The 22,253-nt window shown below is 39.6% G+C and overlaps 1 protein-coding gene across 12 annotated transcripts in view; it reads right to left on the reverse strand.

Moving 5' to 3' along the window:
* Positions 1–22,253, reverse strand: part of TRPM3 (transient receptor potential cation channel subfamily M member 3) — an 803,483-nt gene that overhangs the window by 261,853 nt on the left and 519,377 nt on the right. The window contains exon 1 of one of the 12 annotated variants that reach the window (XM_045468660.1): positions 4–34. The exons of the other annotated variants lie outside the window; for them this stretch is intronic. The gene's annotated coding sequence lies outside the window, so the exon portion shown is untranslated. Of the gene's footprint in view, positions 1–3; positions 35–22,253 lie in introns of those variants that run through there. 12 annotated transcript variants of the gene reach the window in all.

Genomic DNA, 22,253 nt, shown 5'->3' on the forward strand with positions numbered 1-22,253 from the left:
TACCTGAGCACTGACTCTTGGGTGGCGGCAGGGACAGTCTCACGAGCGGTGCCTGTTGCTTTCATTTTGCTGCGTCTGGGGCTGGTCATCCCGTTAATAATGCTCTTATGACCGCCCACTGGAAAAAAAGCCACTTGCCCAGCTCTTCCCCCAAGAGACGTTTCAAGTAAGCAATGAACTTGGGCAGATTAGCCCCTTGGAATGTGCCGCTTTGGGATTAGCCTCACTAAGAATCCCATGGACATTCCCTTGCAGCCCTCAAATACTGCTTGATTTGAACATCTAATCTGACGCCAGAAGAAAAACAAATCCCCGGAGAGATCGGATTTAACTGGCACAAGTCCTGACAGGCTCTCCCCCCTTGGCTTTTTCCATTTTCAGAGAGAAGCTTTCTGCAAGTGTGATAAGGTGTTCTGAGTTCTGAAAAGTTCAACTTGGGAAAGCAAATCCTTCTAAAGAAACAGTGTATTAATGCTCTGAGTGGTTCGAACACACAAGGGGCATTGTTCATTCCTCCCCAAAGAATGGAATGATAGCATTTCTTTAAAGAGGAACTGCTAAAAACTCTGAATGTTTCAAAGGACTGGTCTGGTCCCTGAAAGGGAGCACAAGTAGAATAAAGTTGGACTTTGTCAGCATCTTTCCACAACTTCTAAAATGTCAATAAAATGATAAGACTTGTCTGATCACACCTCTCATCCTTGGCCCCTCCCTGACAATTGCAAATATGTGACTGGAAACCTACACTCTCCTGTTTCCCTATGAAAAAGAGATGAGCCGGGACCATTCCAGATCATGGATGCAGACTTTAGGCAGGATGGTGTCTGCCTGGGGTGGCCCAACTGGGAGCTTCTGGCTCACACAAAAAGGTCCCTTTCAAACATTATCCAAGAGTGAATTTTTTACATAACAGTAGTTCTTAACTAGATAAGTGAACAAATTGGGAGAGTAAAGAGCTCTGATTTCAACAAGGCAAAAATACTTTTTAAAAAAGTAAGTATATAAGCATTTCATCTCCAAAGGATTTATCTCCTCCCTTCCAGAGAGAAGCCAGAGCAGAGGGGCGCCTGGTTTTGAGTCCCGAGTCAGGCTCTGCATTGACAGTGCAGAGTCTGCTTGGGATCCTCTCCCTCTCTCTGCCCCTCCCAGGCTCTGGTGTGCTCTCTTTTGCATGTGCACACGCTCTCTCTCTCAAAAATAAATAAACATTAAAAAAAAAAAAGAGGTCAGAGCAGAGAGTTGGTATTTATGGTCAACAATAGGGACTGTAAATCTGTGAGGGCAATGCCACTCTGATCTTTTATTTCCCTGAAAATACCTAGTATGTGTTAAGAGAACATTCACTGGCAGTCACAGCATGAACTGGATGACTTATTCCAAACTTGGATGGAATACTTAGCCTTCTCCTGGCCTCTCTGCTGTTTCCAGGATTGATCTCCTTCAAACTCCGGTCTCTCACATACCAAGTTCACCCCAGACACAAGAGTCAATAAACTACCTAATGACATTCAACTGAGGATGCAGTAAAATCAGCAAGACGTTCAAGTGAAACATCAGACTGAGCTTCAGCATTAAGTGTGTGATGGAGAAGTCCCTTCGCTTGTCTTCAGGAGCTGGCTACAGAATAGTGACAGCCTTGATAATGTGCATCCCCTCCTTTCACGCAGCAGTAACACTCCCATGCATTTTATTCTCAGGGAATCACCAGAGATGCGAGCCACAGAGATGTTCACTGCGTCTTTATTTATAACACAGAAAAATTGGAAAAAGTTCAGCGAGGGGAGGCTAATTGAACTATGGCTCATGCTGTTGGATGATGATCATAATCAAGTTTCAGAAAACTAATTACATAGAGAAATACATATTTTCACATTCTTGTGTGAGGCAAGCAGGCATAAAAGAGGAAGTGAAGAATAATTATAAATTTTAAATACAGACAGACATGATAGGTAGGAAATACACTTAAAGGGGAAAGTAATTTTTTATTTTTTTAATGTTTATTTATTTTTGAGAGAGAGGGAGAGACAGAGTGTGAACAGGGGAGAAGCAGAGAGACAGGGAGACAGAATCAGAAGAGGCTCCAGGTTCTGAGCTGTCAGCACAGCGCCCGATGCGGGGCTCAGACTCACAAGCTGGGAGATCATGACCTGAGCCCAAGTCAGACTCTTAACCAACTGAGCCACCCAGGCGCCCCAAACTGTAACTAATTTTTATTTTCTTCCTTTTCTTTTTCTAGATTTTCCTAAATTTTCCCCTCTAACCATGCATTTGTAGCCATAAAACTAAATTCTTTGTGGACAGATCTCCAGATTTCTTAAATTTCAACTATTAAGCTTAAGATGACAGGAATTCACTAAGAAGAGTAGTTCAGGAAGTGACTTAGGAAGAATTCAGTCAAAAGAGAGGGCACTTGGCTGGCTCACTCGGTAGAGTGGATGACTCTTGATCTTGGGGGTTTTGAGTTTGAGCCCCACGGTGGGTGTAGAGATTACTTAAAAATATAGAGAGTGGCACCTGGGTGGCTCAGTTGGTTAAACGTCCAACTTTGGCTCAAGTCATGATCTCATGGTTCATGAGTTTGAGCCCTGCATCAGGCTCTGTGCTGACAGCGCAGAGCCTGGAGCCTGCTTCCGATTCTATGTCTCCCTCTCTCTCTGCCCCTCCCCCACTCATGCTCTGATTCTCTCTCTCAAAAATAAGTAAGCATTAAAAAAGAAAGAAAGAAAACACAGAGGGCTCAGTGGGGAATAGTTGGAAAGAAAATTTCTGTATGGTGCTGGATGAGACTTCTCGAGTTTAAAGGAGGTGGGGGAAGGAAGGGATCAGAGAAGAAAAGGAAAAAGACAAGAAATGGGAGAGAGAGAAGAGGAGGAGGAGGAGGGTTGGTGGGCAGGCAAGCACCTGAGAGACAAGAAGCTGGTAGGCTGTAGACTATCTGTGTGACTGAATGAATTTGTTATAGATGATCCCTCCAATGTAAGAAATATTTTAAGATTTCAGCTTTCTTCAACCCCCTTCATCATCAGATGCTACTTCAAACCTTCATCTGATTTACTTTAAATCTTGAATTCCCTCCCATTCACACTGCCCTTGTATTGTTCTTAACTCTATTCTCTCTCATCTTACTTATATATATTTTTTTCTTTTTGCTTCTTTTCCTTTATAGAGGGAAATGTTTGATAGGGACCAGAACATGTGGCATCTTCCACGAACTTTATACCAAAGACAAAAACATTATCTTTAGAACCATGAGCATTTTTGTTTAAGAGAAAGGGAAGCCCCAGGTAAAGTCAGCACAGAGATGCTTTCATAAGAGGCCGCAGATGATCTCCAGGACCCTTTGATTTGAGAAGGTAATTAGTTCCACAGAGACTTGTAGCTCTCGGCCATACTGTCCATATGGGTCTTTTTAGAATCTCTTATGCATCACCCAACAATGCAACTCCTGACAGGGTACATTTCTAGCCTGTTTCAGATGTAGTTTACAGAGAATATAATCTGAATACTAACAAGAGGAAACCACAAGGGTAATGCTAACTATGGTTGTTCTTTACGTAGCGGCAGAATACATCATCCTCCTAATTCATCATTAAAGAAAAAAATCATGCTCAAATAGAATATACTAAAAACTTTCCACTGGTACCTAAATCAATTTTAAAAATGGAAATCAGATTTTCTACAAGCAGCAACTAGATCTTGACATGAAAAAAAAATGCCTATTTCACTGTCATAAAGATGTCCAAAGCATTTACTTTTTCCTGTGAGGTCCACATTTGACAACAGCAACAAAAAGAACATGATGTAGAGTGGGAGTCGGCAAACATTTTCTGTAAGGGGTCAGATGGTTAATAATTTAGGCTCTTTGTGGCACCATTTATCTCCGCCATTGTAACAGCAGAGTTACCAGCAGAGACAGAGTACGAACAGGGGAGGGGCAGGGAGAGAGGAGGACACAGAATCCAAAGCAGGCTCCAGGCTCTGAGCTGTCAGCACAGAGCCCAACACAGGGCTCGAACTGACAAACCGCAACATCATGACCTGAGCCGAAGTTGGACACTTAACCGACTGAGCCACCCAGGCACCCCTTTGATGGGCATTTTTAATAGCTGGGTTTATGTTAATATATAATATATATGCAGTGGCTAAACCTGTACCTTAACAAATGCTATTCCCTGGGGACATGCATTTTCCCTTTTGGAGTTGGGAAAAAATGAGTCTGTTAAAAATGTTTAATAAATTAGAATAAAAATCATTTGTAGATCAGAGAAAAGTCATGATGTATCATAAAAGTGACTGGAGTTTGGGAAACACAGGAACAATCCTTCTTAAATGTTCCTTGTTTTCATTCTAATGCTTGACAATAAACACACTGTGGTCTCTAACATTTAGAGTTGCAGTTGACCTATAAAGTAAAAATAATGCTAGACAAACATCACAAAGCCAGCTTCCTCCAGAGCGTGCTGCCACCAGTATGTTCTTCCTAAAATAATTGATTAGAACACCCCTCAGTCAGTACCCTTCTGTGGCTCCCCATCCCCTGCATGATCATGTTCAGTAATTAAAACCTTTAGGAAATGGCTTTGGAGGTAACTTTATTAAAATCTCTCCCTTTTCCTCCAAATCTTTGAACACATTGTGCCCCAGCAAACTAAATTATTGATTGTTCCCTTAATGTACCATGTTATTCCACACTTCTCAACCTCTGAATATGCTGTCCCAGTTGCCTGGAAATGCTAAGTTCTGGCTTCTATACTTAGTCAATGCCTCTTCGTTCTTCCAGACTCTGTACAAAGTACTGTGTATTCTAACAGGCTCGGCTGCCCAGTGCCAGACACAATGAATCACCACAACTACTATTCCACTTCTGTACCTCGCCCATACTTCCATTAGGGGAAAAGTCATACGGTATATAATTATTGAGTTTCCTGTCAAAATTGATAATCATTCATTGTCAATTTCCACTGTAAATACTCAGTACTCCAGGTCTGTTATGGTACTGCCTCACCTACCACACGTCCCTTCCTCCTTCTATTTTCGAACCTGGTTTCTATGGGAATATCAATTCCTATTTAAAAAAATTTTCTAATGTTTATTTATTTTTCAGAGAGAGACAAAGACAGAGTGTGAGCAGGGGAGGGTCAGAAAGAGACGGAGACACAGAATCTGAAGCAGGTTCCAGGCTCCGAGCTGTCAGTACAGAGCCCAACGCAGGGCTCAAACTCACAAACTATGAGATCATGACCTGAGCCGAAGTCAGATGCTTAACCAACTGGGCCCCAATTTCTCATTTTTAATAAATCATCTTTGGGGGAGAGTTCTTCGTGCCCTGAAATTATTTATACTAAAATTCACATTATAGCCTCTACAACTTAAATCATAGACACCTTAACATAAAGTTAAATTATATTTTTATTTCCAGATTGGGAAAAGATTCAATAAGTTATGCTTTACAATTATAAATGCAACTCATTTTTTATCAGTAGGTCATGCTGTGTAAATTATACTTAAACACATTCAAAATTTTTATGTAGACGTTAATACGAATATATATAGGAATGTTAATCTCACAGGCATTTTCATAAGCCACTTAAAAATATGTTTCCATGTTTCTTTGGAAAATTGTTTCCTCATCAGAAAGCAGCTAATCACTGCTTGGCGATAATACATCATACTTATAAAGAATTTTACAGTTCACAGAATGCTTTCATAAACAGCATTTCATGAAATATTCCCAGGAACCCCATAAGGCAGGTATTATAAAATTCCATTACCCAAATAAAAAGCTGGGGCTTACAGAGGTTAAGCATCGTGCCAAAGTTATACATCAGCTACTGTGTTAGCCTGAGAAACCCAAAGTCCTGTGCTCCTATTGGGGTACAGTGAACCCTGCATCTCTTTATATTTTGTGGGTGATTTTAGGGGTGCTGAATGATCTTTTTCTTCTCTGTAGTGCAACAAGGATGTTGTCATCATCCTGATCTTAACAAAAGCATACATACTTCATCAAGCCTAACAGACTTGAAAATTTGAATGAGGATTTAGATCTCTATTTCAAAAGCATCCCATTTTTAGTCAAGGATTAGCCACTTGTTTGAAAGTAATAGCTGTGTCCATAGATGGTAACATAAATACTTAACAGCCACATACATACTCTCAGGGACTTGACTGCCTCCATCGACAGAAAAATAGAGCTACAGTAGTGCTGACCCTGTAAAACTGCTGTACGTCTTTTAAGAGATAATGACAGGAGAAACTTCAGAGAAGGAGAAAATGAAAGAAAAACTCACGATCAACAAAACTAGGAGAATGACACACTCCACAAAAGCCAGGATGTTTAAAATGATGAGTCATTCGTTGGAAAGAAGTGTCTGTGTAATAGTGTGGGTGCACAAATCGTGGCGGGGCGGGGCGTAGGGGGAGTCTGTATTCATGGAGGCTGCTCCCATGGGAAATACAACTTTGTTTTCTATCAAGTAAATGAGGAGCTGGAGCGAGGTGAAGTCCTCCTTTATGTCCTTAATTCTGTTTACCTTACTACTCATTCCTGAGCTGTTCTGACTTTGTCAGGAGCCAAAGAAATAGGCTGAGTTGTGAAATGGAAACATTTTGTGTTATGTAGAAATGTGGAATTTATGTGACAAATAACATCATAGATTCAGAGGCTAATTTCTATTTTGTTTACCTCTCTTGTCCTGGAAGGACCAAAGACTTTGAGAAGAGGGTAAGGATGGATGGGTAGCTGTAGTTGTATTTGTAGTAGAATTCCCACATCAGGATTCACTACTAAGGAAGCAAGTCCCCTTTCTCTGTCCCACCCTCTGTGTGTGCATGTGTGTGTGTGTGTGTGTGTGTGTGTGTGTGTATATACACACACATAGATACATAAAGTTTAAGATATAAACAAATAGAGGTATCTGTGTGGCTCAGTGAGTTGAGTGTCTGACTTTTGATTTCTGCTCAGGTCATGATCCCAGGGTCATGGGATCAATTCCTGCATCAGGCTCTGCACTGTGTGGGGAACCTGCTTAAGATTCTCTTTCTCTCTCTTTCTCTCTCTGCCCCTCTCCCCTGCTCACCCTTTCTCTCTCTCAAAATAAATAAACATTAAAATATACATACAAATATATATTCATATTTCTATATTTATCTCTATAATACATAATATATTCTATATTACTGTTTTATGTTGTATCCATATTTTATATTACATTTGCTTTTATTTATTTTTTTTCTTCAACGTTTATTTATTTTTGGGACAGAGAGAGACAGAGCATGAACGGGGGAGGGGCAGAGAGAGAGGGAGATATAGAATCAGAAACAGGCTCCAGGCTCTGAGCCATCAGCCCAGAGCCTGACGCGGGGCTCGAACTCCCGGACTGCGAGATCGTGACCTGGCTGAAGTCGGACGCTTAACCGACTGCGCCACCCAGGCGCCCCTTACATTTGCTTTTAATTTTGCATATATTTTTAAAATATATTTTATAATTATTAAAATATATTTGTAATCCTATATTTACATATATTTATAAATATTTTTATATATACATTTTGAAGTTATTTTTAGTTTTCTTATCATTCTAACTCCTTTAAAGTATTTTGATTTATCTGAGATACTGATTTGTCTTAATCAATGAGTGATTTCCATTCTCAGGTCAAACTCTTTATCCTCACGAGGGAAAGACCGAAATCTGGCTGTGGGATTTTATTTCTAAAATTCTGATTGTCTTTATCTATTCAAAGCTGTCGTGAGGCAGAGCCTGGTGGAAGCATGACTGATCAGGAGTCCCGAAATACGCATCTCAGCCATGGCTTGTTGGTGACTATGTGTGTGATCTTGGGGAAATGACTCAATCTTGGTGATCTCTTGGGTCAACCTCAGTTCTCAGAGCTGGGGACTCAGCGAGTCAGTACCTGACAACTTATTAGTGTCTACAGAGTACATGTAGAGGCGTTTTGAAAATGAGGGTTTTTATTTTAATTTTTGCAAATTCGTGGAACCATTATTCTTTTGATAACAAAAATGTAGCAGAGAGCACACGGTTTTGTGCCTACTGAGACAAAGTACATAAGGAGATTTGAATTAATAAATAATCCCTTAAAGAATTCTCACTAGATGCCAACCATTCTTAAGAATGCCCCCGGTTTAGCAATCTGGCACACACGAGAAGTTCTAATTCTGTTTCAGTAAGATTCCAAGTATTATTAAGACATTATTACAATTAATTAATATTTGACATTTCTAGTTCTGCCATTGGGAGAGTTTTCAAGACCAGTTCTCTTCCCTCATCCACCACGAAATGATAAATCAAATCTTGGTGATCATTCAGGTCAGAATATGCAGACTGCCTGTGATTTGTACTTTTTTCTAAAACCTAACAATCAAGTATTATTTAACTGGAGAGACTGAGATCAAATCAATCTCATTTTCATCATCAGAAGTAAGTTCTAAGCAAACAGATCCAGCAATGTCAATGTGAAACTTCCTATTGCTCTCTGGAGATGAAAAATTATTAGGTGTTAAGTCAATGCAGCATAGGTGTATTTCTGTCTGATAACCATCTTTCTCTAATTACTAGATTGTTAGCTAGAAAATAAAACCATCCACATAAATTCAGCCTCTGCTTATGTTGTATGAAAGTTTTAATATGGTTCAAGTTTATTAGGCCTAGCTTCAAAATACTGTCCTTGTCTTCTCTTACATACTCACTACCAAAGCTCGTATCTTTTTCATTTATTCTTATCTTTGTATAATATAAAATCTCGATGGAAGATTTTAGGACCTGGAAGATATAAATACATATACTAGCTTTTTCTAAATATATTAATTTAAATTTGATTAATTTAAATTTGATTTAAATTTCATTTGATTAGAAATGAACACAAATTCAAAAGTAGGTATAAAAAATGACAGTAGGTAGTACAGAAATACAGATTTAATCTCCAATTTGTGTTTCATTGGATGGCAGCATGATTTTTTTCTCCTCTATTTTCATAGCACCTCACCTCACTCTAATGTAGAGAATTCCAATCTTTGAATATTTGTTACCAAAATGAATGTCTGATAGCAATATTCTTTTGAAAGAGGCTATGCTAATATATTTTATTTTATTTTTAATTTAAAAAATTTTTTTTGTTTATTCACTTTTGAACGACAGAGAGACAGAGCACAAGCAGAGGTGGGGCGGAGAGAGAGGGGGACACAGATTCTGAAGCAGGCTCCAGGCTCTGAGCTGTCGGCACAGAGCCCTACGCGGGCTCGAACTCACGAATCGCGAGATCATGCCCTGAGGCGGAGTCGGACGCTCAACAGACTAAGCCACCCAGGTGCCCCATAAAGGTATTTAAAAAAATACACTGTACTGGCTTCCTAATTTGTCCCCCTTGCTGTCCATCTAGCATGAATCTCTTTTTCCCTCTTAAAGAGATTTTCTTGGAGCAGTTTTAGGTTTGAGGAAAAATTGAACAGAAGTACAGAGAAGTCTCATTTTTCCCCCACCCCCATGGTTTCCATCTTATTTAACATCTTGCACCGGTGTGCTACATCTGTTCCAATTTATGAGTTGATATGGATACATTTGCCTTAACAAAACCCACAGTTTATATCAGGGGTCACACTTTGTGTTGCATAGTTCTCTGGGTTTTTGCCAAATGCATAGTATCATGACTCCATCATTGCAGTATCATGTGGAACAGTTTTAGTGATGGCTGTTTAAAATAATGAACTGGCTCGTGATAGTCCCTGGCCCCCAAATCATCCAGCTTGTCACTTGTCACTACTTCTAGAAGAAAATCTAGATCCTCAACTGGTCCTCAGTCTTGCATAGTTCCCTCATCCCCGCTCACTCCCTCCAGCCACACCAACCTCCTTTCAGATCCATGACTGCTCCAAATAAAAAGACAGAAGAGTAAAAATGTCATTAGTCTTTAATTTGAATACTACTTTTTGAGGAAACGTGAACAGATAATATTCACCACCTGGGTGAAGGGGGTTGTGGACGATTTAATGTTTCGATGTTTCAAATGTAAATTTTCATAAGCAGCAATTCTTTACAGATTTATTTAAATAATAATGTGATCTAAGATTCCTATTGGCACATGAGGGCTAAGTGTAATAAGTGTTCAGTAAGTAAAGTCAGGTCATTAACGACTGGGAAATCATGGAGCAGAGATGAAGTATCCTGATTCACCTACCAACTTAAACTCCAAACCCTAAGTTTGCAAGAGATGTTCGGTCCTTTCCCCAATATTTAGTAAAACTTGGGAGCCACACCTTTTTTTTGCTAGCTCATGATGTAACTGCAAAGGAAAGTCATAAGTATACACACACACACTCTCACACACACACTTTCTTGTATTCAAACGAGTATTTCTTTTTCCTTTTCCTTTTTGTTTTGAGTACCACAGGTCATACTGATGTGGACATGACTGTTAACTACTGACCCTCCCTGAGGTCCCAGTAAATGAAGAACAGTAATAAAGTAAGGGACACATATAAATGCACACGTATGCATTTTGTTCCACTTGGGATCCCAGAATTAGTTATTTGAAGGTGAATTATTATGAGAGAGGGTATGCATTTCACAAATGTACAAATCCAACATTTCATAAGGGAGAACCAGGTAGAGAGAACAGCTCTCTGTGCTTACAGTTCTCAGGCAGAAATCTTTCAACAACCATTAAGAATAAAACATAGGGGCACCTGGGTGGCTCAGTTGGTTGAACGTCCAACTTCAGCTCAGGTCATGACCTCGCGGTTCATGGGTTCAAGCCCAGCATTGGACTCTCTGTTGGCAGTGCAGAGCCCGCTTCTGTCCTCTCTCTCTCTCTCTCTGCCCCTTCCCAGCTCACACACACTCTCTCTCTTAAAAATAAATAAACACTAAAAGAATAAAATTAAAAAGAACGAAATGTAAAGAAAAGCTTTGTTGCGGAGGTAATTACACTTCATTAAAGTTGATGCTACCTAGAGCCTGACTCTGACCACTACAGGGAGAATTTGAAAATGGGTCATCAGACCTGCATTCGCTTATTTCTTAATTAATTTACATCAGCATTCAAGAACATCTGTTGAACACTAAATCATGTGCAAATGTTTTTTAAGCTGCAGAGGAAGTACAAAACTTTACGAAGACCCTACTTTTCAGTTTATGCTGTGTTCCAGAGCAATGCTTTTCAAATGATTTGTGGGGAAGGATCATTTAAAGTAAGTGTTCAATCCATTGAAAACTTTTTTATAAAATGCCCCAAAATGATGATGCCTGTGGACTTTGTGGTAGTGGCGAATTGTTGTAGAAATTTCTAGTTGTTCATTCTCAATTTTTGCCGTTCTCTCATTTTTCACAAGCAGGTTGGGGGCTGGCACCAGCTTGCAGACCGTAAGGCACCACCCAGTTTTGGCCAAGAGAGGTATCTGAGCTGAGTCTGGCAGACAGCTGGTGCAGAGTAGATACTTACATGATTTTTGTTGTGTTTTGAATTAATTAAATTTGTCCTTCACCATTTCTATGATTTCAGGGAGGTGGCTTCAACTTAATTACCTATTCCCATGCTTCCTGCTTCTTAAGATTTAGCTTTAATTTTCCTTTCTTCTCCTCTTTCCATCTCCACAATGGAAAAATGTTTCCTCCCGAGCTGCAAGTATGTACTTTTCTTTCCCTGCCTGTTACCACTTTCTGTCCTTATTGATGGTGCACAGTTATTTTATATCCTCACATGCTCAGTTTGGGCAGTGGCCATATCTACTTACCTTTTTACTCTCTTCCCTTACCCCAGTGCCTGGTCCCTAATAGGCTCTTAAGAAATACTTGTGAAAATAGTGGATAATACTATATAGTTATCAAGAAAATAGATCACTCAACTGTGGATGGAGCATTCTTTAAGATGTTCATCAATGGACACTTTACTCTTCTGTTTTCCTGACATGTTCTGCACCAATGGAACCGTCAAGTCTTAAAATACTGGGCAAAATGAACCCATCGGTCTTAAAGTATTGCCACTGAATTGGCTGAGTGATTTACTGGATCACATGTTCACACACACCATGCAGGGGCATGCGCGCACGCGCGCGCGCGCACACACACACACACACACACACACACACACACATTTTTTGTTGTTGTTGTTGCTGGGATCTGGTAGACACACTCCAAGCTCTGCTTTCACCAATTCTGCATTACAGAAAACATACTGAAAAGCAGTGAAAAGAGAGAAATATATAAAAATGTATTAAGTCTCCACCCTTCCTTTTGTTGGCATTAAAGCTTACTAACATATTTGAAGAACAATGGGTCCATACTATCATTCTTGAATGTCTGGAAATCATATTTTTGGAGTCTAAGGAAAAAAATCTTAGAAAGTCTTTTGATTGCAATATGTTATTTTGAAGGTACAAGAAGTCTTTTCTTAGTGTTAGATGCCATTATTTAAATCCAACCATTTGTTAAGTAGTATAATTGCCCGTCAATTATGTTTTCCCACTGAATTTAGAAGTTATACCACTTTTCTGCTCAAAAATTTTCAAGTCATAGAAAATACAGGCTGATGTAGATGATACGAAAAATAATTATAGTCGTGTAATTCAAAATAACAGAGAAGATCAGAACTTTTGTTTCTTAGATAGCCTTTAAGTGACGGTCCTTGCCAGCCTCTGTTGTATTCAAACAGAAAGTTCTGCATTTTCTGTATTAAAAAAATGAAATGGTTCCAAGAGAATCCCAAATAGCTGGATGTTAGTTGGTATTTGCGTATGTGTGGAGTTCTGTATGCCCTGGATGGGCTTATATGATTAATTAGTCCAAATGATTGAGGACAAAATCTTGAAGGGCTTTGTTCAGTTTAATTCTATGGCTCCCTTTCTTTGTGTTCTTCGATGCACAAATCTACGTGCATCTGTACGGCTCTGCTCATGATTTAACATTTAAGACCTAACCGATGCATTCCTCAAGACACTGTTACTATCACCTTGAGTCCCTGTGCCAGGCATCGAAACAAATCATTTGGAGAACATCCACGTGAATGCTAAACCACTCAGTTAGTGATTTTGCTTATAGTCTTCTTTCCTAGAATGCTTAGGAAAAAAAAAAGAGAGAGGCAAAGCGATAGCCTGCTTGTGTTTCTGATTATGATCAGTCGCAAAGTATTCCACTGCCTCAGTTTCTCCTTTTGCAAACCTAAAGCATACTGCCCATCTCTTGTTACCTCCCAAGGGACTGTGGTCTGGATTGATAATGTGATGACAACCCTGGATTCTTTGAGTATCATATGAGGACTTGTTAGCTGCCGTGCTGGCTCGTCCTTTGCAAAATAAAACATTCTTTGAAGTGTTTTTCGTACAACCAGTGGCAGAATTTAAGCAGTTTTATATTACATTCTTGTTTGACTTATACCTAAGTGTCAATTTTCTTTGGATTAAAAAGACTCTGTATAAATTAATGTGACTTAAAAAAGCACACACACACATACATGTGACCAACTATTAGGAGTTTTCTGAGTTTAAGTTAACATGGAATTTGATTACACAGTGCATTCTGGGGCTGTGCCACAGCAGGCTGTAGACAGCAGGCAGGCTGATTATGACTTAAGCATTGTTTCAATGTGATTTTGCAAAGGATTTCATTTAATGCAGATTAGTAAGTTTATTAAGCTGTTGATAATTGAAGCCTCTTAGGTTTGATAAGTACCATCCAGCAAGGTAGATTAGTGGGGTTTAATTTGTTGCTCTCAAATAGCAAACAAAGACTTAGCAGAATAATTACATCTCCTCAGTTGGGCTAATAAAAGGCGACATCACAATGGTGCTTTTGACCATTTCTGCATTTCTGCAGTTTCCGCTGGAGTATGGCCTTTCGTGTTCTGTGTGTTTCTCGCAGGCGACACCCAGATCTATCACCTGCAAATTACTTCATTTCTAGACCAATTAAAGATGTGGTCACATGAAACGTGAGCCATGAACACAAATATTCACTTCAGACCAGGCTGCCTTCTACCTTAGTCACAACTTCGCCATTCCCTACAATTTTTCATCCATTCCCTTGTCCAGATTTTAAGTACCTGGAGGGCAGAGACCATCTCTCTCAACTGATTCCTCAGCACCTAGTACAGCATCTGGCTTCTTGAGAAACTCAGTCTGTTTGCCTATCAAATTAATGAATTATCTTAAATAATCATAAAGTATGCTCATGAATAGCATTATCACCAAGGCTTCACATTCTGGGAAGTTAGTCTTAGTGGGAATATAAAGTTGCTGTTGTAGCCAAAAGACTGAGTCAACATAGGAAAGAGGTTGTATCAATGAGGGAAATGATTTATTATCTGATAGATTCTTGGCCACACGGAGCATTTAGCTCAAGTCAGTTGGCTAGACAAATTAACTTAGTGTCTTAACATGACCCAGTCCTGACTTTAGTTGATTTGGTGGCATGCATGAAGAGAGAGAGAGAGTCCTCATTCCCCTGGATTGCTAGGTCTACCATATTTCTAACAGGGTCACAAACCAGGCAGTGAAAAATGCGACACTGGAAGACTGGACATAAATAATGTTTCTTAACAGGAAATGCCAAAGCTGTTTGAAATGGCTGGAAATGAGTTTCCAAAGTCAATCTTGTTTCTTTTTCTTTTTCTTTTTCTTTTTCTTTTCTCTCTCTCTATCTCTCTCTCTCCCTCTCTTCTATCCTTGGATATTAGAACATCAGCAAGACCACAGGTATAGAGACTGAGTCTTCGGGAATTGATGGTTTATTCTCCCCTGGCTTTTCAGGTAGTTTATTTTTTTCAGAATGACACCCTAATGTCAAACTTGGCAAGCAATTTTGAGTATTCTGGGAGATAGCACTTTCCTTAAAATTGATTGTGAACTCAATCCCACTTCTCTGTCTCCCACTTGATACTGTTGGTCATAAGAGGTCTATATTGAATTATTACAAAGTTCTCCCTTAAAGATTCTACCATATGACTTAGCAAGGATGCTTGCCTGTAGGTTGTGGAAACTGTGCCCAGTGACTTTATAACAGTACAAAGAGCAAAAGAGAATGAAACCTGATATTGCTCCTTCATGTGAGTAGTGACTCTTTCCTACACTGGGTAGCTTTTAAACCATGGACCCATTTCCCAAGATGATATCCCTAGACATGTATGTTTCCTATACCACAGAATAGAATAGTGACAAACTTCAAAAGGATACACATGTAGGAGTGCTAAAACCAGGAGTTATAGTCAAGTACTCAAGTAATCAGACCACGGTACTTCTTGGAGCTCTCAGTCAGTGCATCTCTGTCCACCTGTGGTGATTTTTATTACAACACCACCCCCTCACCCAGCCCCAGTGGTCACAGCTAAAACAGTCCCGTGGACCAGTGGTGGTGCCTGACTCCACAGCAAAAAATTGATAGGTGGGCCACTACCATTGACTTATAGATTAGCCCCCAAAGAGAAGCTGATCAATCATATTCCTTTTCTTGGAAATTTGAAGTTAGAAAAAATGAGCCAGGAACCATGGGGAACTAATTGCAAAGAAGTCTTGAGGTAGACAAAGTTCCAAAAAGGCAACCTCCCCTATGCATCAGTAGAGATTGGAGGGGAACACATGCATCATCAGAGTTCTGTATAGGACTTGTGCAGTCAGAAGAAGAAATGTTGTGTATGAGAAAGAAATCAGGTATTCTATGAAAGACAGAAAGAGGGGCACCTGGGTGGCTCAGACGGTTAAGCATCTGACTTTCGGTTTTGACTCAGGTCATGATCTCAAGGTTTGTGAATTTGAGCCCTGCATTGGGCTCTGTGCTAATAGTGTAGAGCCTGCTTGGGAGCCTCTCTCTCTCTCTCTGCCCCTCCCATGTAAGTTCTCTTTCTCAAAAATAAATTTAAAAACCTAAAAACAGGGGCGCCTGGGTGGCGCAGTCGGTTAAGCGTCTGACTTCAGCCAGGTCACGATCTCGCGGTCTGTGAGTTCGAGCCCCGCGTCGGGCTCTGGGCTGATGGCTCAGAGCCTGGAGCCTGTTTCCGATTCTGTGTCTCCCTCTCTCTCTGCCCCTCCCCCGTTCATGCTCTGTCTCTCTCTGTCTCAAAAATAAATAAACGTTAAAAAAAAAAAAAAAAAATTTAAAAAAAAAAAAAAAAAAAAAAAAAACCTAAAAACAAAAAACAAACAAACAAACAAAAAAAAAAACAACTCAGAGAGATGGAAAGAATAGTCCTGATTTTTTTCCCATTCCAATTCCATTCAATTTCTAGGCTCACAGTAATTTCCTCTCTCCCGAAGTGACTCAAGTGATTCTTATTAGTATAGCTAGGAAAGGTAACAGGGAAATCATATGAGCCAAAAGGCACCAAAAACCTTATTTCTTCATAGGTCCCAGATCCAGCTCTCAAGTGCAGCATCTCATTTCATCTATGTGAGCCCCACAGTGGAAGAAACTGACATCTGGAGTGGGGATATGACTCGCCCAAGGTCACACCACTAGCAAAGCCAGTATTAAAGCCAACTATTGTAGCCAACTCTTCTGACCTAGATACCAACCACACTAAGTGTGCTCCAATCAGATCACACTCCCCCCTCCATGTAGAAGGCAGAGTTGGCTAGCTTCTAAGATTATTATTTCCATCTCTGGAAAGGGGCTAATTTGTAGGCTAAGTACAGAGAGGCTGATACATTCTGTTTATACCAGGGGCGGAATCCTAGTTGTTATTTTGCATTTGGAATTACAGCGTCAGCTCTGACATCCATGGGTCTTGGATGTCCCAACATTTCACTTAAGGGGACTCATCTAAAGGAACTTGACTTTCGACGGTTGGTCAAGTTGTTTCCTGGGCTGTATTGAAAAACATATGTTAGGGATCTCAGGAAATATAGGGACGGACACATCTTTATTGTCAAATTCATCCCTTTTTGGTCTCCATCTTTTGCCACTGTTGATAATGAAGGGCTTCCTAGGGTGTCGATCTGTATTAGGGTGTGGTTTACAATGATCTCTTGCAGGGACAGGGTCCAAATGCAAACTCATCAAATGCTTTTTGACAACTCGTTTTGTATATTCTTTTTGTAGTACAAAAGTTGTGCTGAATCAATGAGGGCCTTTTGGGAAATAGTTATACAAGCAAAAGAAAATACACATTATTTCTAGCCCTGACTCCCACCCAGAGAGAACTCTGATAACATGTTGGCATGTGTTCTTGGTAGAAAAGTATAGGATACCCCAGAAGCCAACAAGACAAATGTCTAATTTCTCTCTGGGATGCAGTGACCTGGTGAAAGCATGCAGAACTGAATTAACCATTCATCTGAGAATGTGCTGACCAGGCATGTGAGAGGCAGGACTAGTAATGGCCCCAGCACGGGACAAAGTGTGCATGCAAAATGAAGCAAAGGTGTGCCTTACTTCTGGAGAGATGTGGCATTTTATATAAATGCCCCAAATTGTTCCTTTATACAGAAGACACGGCTATGCCTTTGTTTTTCCGAACATCTTAAATGTATTTATGTCCCTACTTCACAGAGATGGGGGCCAAATATTATTCTAATATAAGTGATCAAAAAAATCAGGACAATCCTGGAGATCATTGTAAGCATTCTGACAGATTAGAAAACAAGTTTAGGAATCAAGGATTTGAGGTCGAACTCCAACTGAAGATTACACCAGGAGTTGTGGAAAATGTGCATGATGGTCCCTCGCTCACAGGTTCTGCATCTGTCGGTGAGGGTGGGTCTCCAGCATTTCAAATTTTAAACCACAGACAATTCTGTCAACTACTCTCTGAGATACGACTGCTAATGTTTCCTCTTGGTCACTGGTTGGGATTGGAGTTTCTCAAAGTTGGCTGCTTATGATTACTTAAAATGTGCCAAACACATGGCTGTTGCTTTAGTTAAGTCTTGTCATCACACCCCAACCCTGTGACTATAATTTTCTCAATGCCTCTCTGCCCTCAGCCCCTCTTTCACCTTGCCAATGAGTGCCATAGAAATATCTTCTTAAACCCAAGTTTCTCAACCCCAGTACTATTGGCATTTGGGGCTGAATAATTCTTTGTTGAGGGGGGCCGTTCTGTCCTTGTTGGGCATTTAGCAACATTCATGGCCTCTACCCACTAGAAACCAGTAGCATCATCAGCTCCAATTATAACAACCACAACTGTCTCCAGTCATTGCAAAATGTCCCTTTAGGGCAAAGTTGACCTTGGTTGCAAACCACAGTTCTTAAACCTTAGGGAAGAATGGGTTGGTGTCTTCTGTTGTACAAATGTTTTATTATGGCATTCAAACACCTACATGATTTATCTGCAAACCACATTTCCGGCCTTGTCTACTGTTAAACTCCTCGATGACCCTCTCTCTTCACCACATTAGCCCATTCACACCTCTGTACGTTTGCTTTTCCTTTTTTTCTCATGCCTTCAGTATCTTTTCTTTTCTGCTTGCTTGCCCAGGAAAAACTGACTCCTTCAAACTTAACTCAGAATTCATTTTCTCTCAAGTTTTTCTGGATTTTCCTAATTATCTCAACTCCTTCCTTGTGTACCACATGTTTACTTCTGCTGCTACCTAGAACTTCTTCAAACTTGTCCTGAAACCCAAATTTTGCCCATCTCTTTCCCTTAGATTGCAAAGACCGGATCTTATTTCTTCCCAGGTCACTAACACATAGCATAGGTGAAGCACAAGTTGGTCCTTCATAACATCTGTGCAAATAAATTAAAATTTGACATTTAAAGGTTACCAGAGAATAAGTATTTTTTTAAATCTATATATTGTCACTGACTCACCAAGAGTAATGGAAATAAAATTAAACGTGTGTGCTATCGACCTATAGCGTTATACTTAGAGCCATCAACATTTCAGAACATTTAAGTTGCATTCAGTCCTTAACCAGAGTTAACACCAGTAAGAACAAGTGACCAAACTACTCATAAGCAGCCTATACTAAGTAAAACCACCCCACTCCCAAACCAGCCCAAGAGCTATTTTCACTTTAGTGTTTCTCCTTTCCTTTAATAGATCTAAATTATACCTCAAATCATCTTTGAAAAGCACTGACTCTGGTAGGAGCTGCGTTAGCACCTTTGGTGGAATTGTTACAAAGAGAACTCCCAAGGAGTTCTAGGTTTTAGGAATTCCTCTATTATTGGCTTCACAATTACAGTAATCGACAACAATTAACTTGTCTGGATTTCCCTCCCATTGCCTAGTGCCCTTACTTGTTGTTGCATAACAAACGCATCCAGTTGACCCTAACCATGCAGTCTCAGCCTCAGGTCTCAAGGGCTTATTGCTACCACCTTAACTACCTGAAATTCAGAGAGAGATGGAGACAAGGGCTTAAGGAGGAAGTGAGGACCACTGAGGAAGAAATAGCTGTGGTGGTAGAGGCCCTTGGAGAACTTCTGCTTTCATTCATAAGGTGTAAGCATTTTAACCGATAACCTGGAGGAAATAAAACCAAAACAAAGAGGACCTTCCTTCCTCTTGGAGATCTATAATTCTGCCTAGAGTTTACCAATATAGACCGCCTAACTTCTGTCATTTGGATTTCTTTAAACACATCACCTCCATCTAGGTGATTGGGCTCCTGCTTAGAAAGAGAGAGGGCTGAGAACATGAATTCAGGTGACTTAGTTTAGCTTGGTCCAGGTCTTATCAAGTGCAAATTGTGTCACATGCATAGTTTTCTTCCTAACTTCAGTGTTGAAGTTACAGAAGGAAAGGCGAAGATGATTTAAAATCTGGAAAGATCTCTGAAGAGTTAATTGTTCAATGACAAAATGACTCCTGACTACAATTGTTCCTCATCTAAAGTGCAAATAAAATAGTGGGAAACAATATAAGAAAAAGAAGTATAAAAAATGCTTCCTGTTGCATTTTTAAAGAGCATTTGCAATGGACATTTGATGCAAACCCAATCAGTATAATTTAATGCTATAGTATTTATGTCAATATTAATGCCTTCTTTTTATGAAATATTACAGAAGGGATTATATCTGAAATGACAAGAAAAAACTTGTTAGCAAACCATAAGTTCCTTTTTCCAGTAGTTATGATTCTCATATGATTTATGTCACAGAGAAGTGAGGCAGCTCATACAAATCTCATATTTTCTTGCTATCTGGTTATCTGTGTTTAGACATCTGCTTTTTAAGTATCAACTCATTTATTTCTTATCATCAAACACGGGGTTTGTTCCATTTTACCTATGTATCTAAATACACATATTTAAACTCATGTGTGCATGAAGACTTTAATTTGGTTGGAGGCAGAGATATTACAAGAGTCTATCAAGCACCATGTTTCTTTCCCATAACCATCATACGATGAAAAATAATGTCAACAATTGTGCAAGTGCAGTATGACAAGTGTGAAAGCCCTAATTGGTCAATTGGACCAGAATGATGAGTTGCTTTTTTTTTTTTTTTTAAACCAATGTCACTTCTAATCTATTACAACAGTAATGAACAGCCAGACAGCCCATTTCCCACGGATATCTTCAAAGCTCTACAGATTGCCATTTGAACCATTCTTTAATTGCATTTGGCACAGATTGTAGTATGCTCCATAGAACCAAGAAGGCGTGTTAACTAGATTTGGCTATCCCTAAGTCACTATAATGATGAGGCTTTATATGACTAAAGGGATTTAGCTTCAGTCTTTTCCTCTCAACTGTTATAACCATCTAACATACAGTAGTTGCCTGAAAATTTGAATTTTTATGACAGTGTATTCACTTTTTAAGGTTTATTGGGTTAATAGGAATTAAGAGTATTTTTTGCTTTTGTTTTTTGTATTTGTTTTTGGTGTGTGTGTGTGTGGCTTGTCCCATCTTGGATGTAAAATTTTCTGGATTTTAATTATCCAGAATTTTATTTTAATTATAAAATTGGAAGTGATCCAATAGTATATATACTCCAAGATTTTTCTCAAAAGTTTATCTTTTATCTGTTAGGGGATTTTGTTTTTGAATTTATTTTGCCATTGATCAATACATATTTTGCTTTCAACTTTGTCAATTGTCTTATCTCCATTGTTAATGTATAATCCATGCCATTTAAAAAATTTCTGTGATAATTGGGAGGGATGGCTATACAATATCCTCCACCTGGGCCAGTGATAATTCACTAACCACTTCCATTCAGCTACTTCGGCTCAGCAGAGACACTGACTAGACTCTTGGGCATAGAGAATAGGGAGGAGACATGGTTTCCTTCAGGCTGACCTCTAAGAGGTGATGATGTACAATTTGCAATGGAAGGTGATGATATATAATTGGAATAAGGTAATAATGTACATTTTAGGGTGCTCATTCAGAGCACTTCTGATAAAACATGGAAGATTGAATATATGCTTTTCTTCTGGTTTCTCTCAAATATGCTCCTAAAATGATGGTAAAGGAACAATAAAAACAAAACAAAGGCATATCCCACCAGGGAGAAGGAGGTGGCAATTCATGATGGATGCCAACAACATTTTGAAAGCTTTAAGTGGATGAGTGGTAACCGGTAGAGCTGACTGGGGACTGTTCTAAGATAAGTGACTGGAAAGCAGAGCATAAGCCAACAAGAACCATGTTGTTTCACTCAGCTGAATCTCAGGCAGCCTTAGGAATTGAGGCACCAGGTATCTTTGAAGGCTGAGGAGTTGTAGAGTCAAACACATATGAAATAATTGGTTTACAGTCCTTAAGACAAGTAGCCAAATTTCCCCCTCCACTCCACATAGCCAGGAAAATGACCCTCTTCCACCCAGGCAGAAAGCCAGAGGTTTATTCCTTTGAAAGGTTGACTCTCAGTGGATTGGGTCCTAAGGCACGGCTGAAGGAAGGCATGAGGCACCAGACTGGAAACAAAACGATCAAATCAAAGTCTACAAAAGGGCCATTGAGAGCCCCCAGGTTTCTTACCTCTCTCAGCTGCTAGAACATGAGCAATGTGGCTGAATATCTTCCCCACAACCCCTTCACACTCCTACCCCACCCTGTACACATCTTTGGAGGTCTTTTCTTTGGAAATACTAAAGAGCACCAAATAGGGACCTAATGGTCTTGACTTTGGGGGCTCTCCCAACAAAATATTGGGTACCCACTAAACAAGTCACCAGGAAGTAAGTCCCATCTCAGCACAAAGAATTCCCAATTTGCATTTTGGTGCCTCATTTTAAGATATAATAATAGCCAAATGTTTCTAGGACTTGAGGAAAGCCTCTAACGTGAAAGACAGAGATCACTTAAAAAAATGTTTTGAAAAACTATATTTAGAAATTAATTTTTCATGGG

This window comes from Leopardus geoffroyi, chromosome D4 (assembly GCF_018350155.1).
Source record: "Leopardus geoffroyi isolate Oge1 chromosome D4, O.geoffroyi_Oge1_pat1.0, whole genome shotgun sequence".
Taxonomy (NCBI): Eukaryota; Metazoa; Chordata; class Mammalia; order Carnivora; family Felidae; genus Leopardus; species Leopardus geoffroyi.